Raw genomic sequence first — 3000 nt, forward strand, 5'->3', positions numbered from 1 at the left:
TCTGCCCATTTTTTAATTGGATTGGTTTTTTGGTTGTTTTGTTTTTGTTTTTTTGCTATTGAGTTGTATGGATTCCTTATCTATTTTGGATATTAAGCCTTTATTAGGTATATGGTTTGCAAACATTTTCTTTCATTTGATAGGTCGCTTTTTCATTTTGTTAATAGATTCCTTGCAGAAGGAATCTTTAGTTTCATTTATTTTTGCTTTTGTTGCCTTGGCTTTTGGTGTCAAAACGCAAAAACGCCCCTGAGAAGACCAACCTCAGGGAGCTCACTGCCTGTTTTCTTATTGGAGCTTTATGGTTTTGGGTCTTACCTTCAAAGCTGTGATCCATTTGGGGCTGACTTTTGTGCGTGGTGTAAGATAGTGGTCCTCACTCTTTTGCAAGTGGCTGTTATGTTTTTCCCAGCAGCAGTTTACTGAAGAGACTGTCCTTTCCCCGTTGAATATTCTTGGCCGCTTTGTAGTCAGTTAATTGGCAATATAATGTGTGGGTTTATTTCTGGGCTCTCTGTTCTGTTCCATTGATCTACGTGGCTATTTTTATGTAAATACTATACTGTTTTGATTACTATAGCTTTGTAATATAATTAAGAATCGGAATGTGAGGCCTCCAGCTTTGTTCTTCTTTCTCAAGGTTGCCGTGGCTATTCAGGGTCTTCTGTGGTTCCATACAAATTTTAGGATTGTTCTATTTCTGTGAAAAACAGCATTGGAATTTTGATAGAGTTGCATTGACTCTGTAGATTGTTATGGGTAGTATGGACATTTTAATAATAGTCTTGCAGTCTATGAGCACAGAATCTTTCCATTATTGTGTCATCTTTGGTTTCTTTCTTCAGTATCTTACTACACTTTTCAGTGTACAAGTCTTTTACCGCCTTGGTTAAATTTATTCTTTTTGATGCATTTGTAGATGGGATTGTTTCTTAATTTCTCTTTCCAATAGTTTGTTATTAGTGTATAGAAATGCAACAGAACCTTGTATATTGATTTTGTGTCTTGTAACTTTACTGAATTTATTTATTTATTTTTTAATTTATTTTTAATTAAAAAAATTTTTTTGGGTGACATTGGTTAATGAAATCCAGTAAGTTTCAAGTGTATGAATTTGTTTATTCTAACAGCTTTCTGACTGTTAGGATTTTCTATTTATAATTTCATGTCATCTGCAAATAGTGATATTTTACTTTTTCCCTTCTAATTTGAATGCCTTTTATTTCCTCCTCTTACCTAATTTTCTGGCTTAGAGACCCAATACTAATGTTGAGTAAAAGTGATGGGAGCGGGCATCAGTGTCTTACTCCTGAACTTATTGAAAAGGCTTTCACGAAGCTCTTCACTGTTAAACTCTGGGCTTGCCATATATGTCTTCTATTATGTTGAGGTATGTTCATTCCCTCTACCTACTTTGTTGAGAATTTTTATTATGAATGGATGTTCAATTTTGTCAAATGCTTTTTCTCCATCCAGTGAGATGATCATATGATTTTTATCCTTCATTTTGTTAATGTGCCGTATCAAGTTGATTCGTTATGGATCCCTGAAATAAATCTCACTTGATCATGGTGTATGATCCTTTTAGCGTATTACTGAATTTGGTTTGCTAATATTTTACTGAAGACTTTTATCTGTGTTTATCAGATATTGGCCTGTAATTTTTTTATCTTTTGATGTCCCAGTCTGCTTTTGGTATCAGTGATAATGCTGCCCTCATAAAATGAGTTTGAAAGTGTCTTTCCTCTTCAATTTTTTAGAAGAATTTGAAAAGGATTGGTATTAATTCTTCTTTGAGCGGTTGGTAAAATTCACCAGTGATGCCGTCTGGTTTTAGGCTTTTGTTTTTTGGAAGGGTTTTGATTACTGATTCAATTTCCTTATTAGTAATTGGTTTATTCAGATTTTGTATTCATGATTCTGTCTTGGAAGGTTATATGTTTACAGGAAGTTATCCCAAGTTGTCCGATTCGTTCATGTATAATTGTTCACAGCAGTCTCTCAGAATCCTTTATATTTCCACGGTATCAGTTGTTAATGTCACCTCTTTCATTTCTGATTTTATTTAAGCCCTCTCATTTTCTTGCAGAATGTATTAATGGTTTGTCAGTTTTGTTTCTCTTTTCAAAGAACAAGCTTTTAGTTTCGTTTTATCTTTTCTCTTGTCTCTTTAATCTGTGTTTCATGTATTTTTGCTCAGATCTTTGGTATTTCCTTCCTTCTACTAACTTTGGGCTTCATTTTTCTTTTTCTAGTTCCTTGAGATGTAAAGTTAGGTTATTTGAGATTTTTCTTGTTTCTTGCTGTAGGCATTTATCACTATGAACTTTCCTCTTAGAGCTGCTTTTCCTGCATCTGTAAATTTTGGGACGTTGTATTTTCATTTTCATTGGCCTCAAGGTATTTTTTGATTTCTCCATTGACCCATTGGTTTTCAGTAGATGTTGTTTAGTCTTCACATAGTTTTCAATGTTCTTGTAATTGATTTCTACTTTCTACCATTGTGATCGGAAAAGGTGCTTGATCTGATTTCATTTTTAAATTTATTAAGACTCGTTTTGTGGCCTAACATATGACCTATCCTGGAGAATGTTCCGTGTGCACATGAGAATGTGTATTCTGTTGGTTTTGGATGGATGTATATATATGTCTGTTAAATTCATCTGGTCTAATGAGTTATTTAAGGTCAATGTTTCCTTAATAATTTTCTGTCCAGATGATCTCTCCATTTGTGTAAGTAGGATATTAAAGTCCCCTACTATTATCGTAATATTTTCTGGTTCTCCTGTCAGTCTGTTAATATTTGCTTTATATATAAAGCTGCTCCTATGTTAGGTTCATAAATATTTAAAAATGTACATAACGTCCTCTTGTTGGATTAACCCCTGTATTGTTATGTAATGCCCTTCTTTGTCTCTTATTACTTTGTCATAGTTTTAAAGTCTGTTTTTCTAACATAAATGTAACTATTTCAGCTTTCTTTCGGTTTCCACTTGCATC

Source organism: Pteropus vampyrus, unplaced genomic scaffold (genome assembly GCF_000151845.1).
Source record: "Pteropus vampyrus isolate Shadow unplaced genomic scaffold, Pvam_2.0 Scaffold179, whole genome shotgun sequence".
In the NCBI taxonomy this organism is placed as follows: domain Eukaryota; kingdom Metazoa; phylum Chordata; class Mammalia; order Chiroptera; family Pteropodidae; genus Pteropus; species Pteropus vampyrus.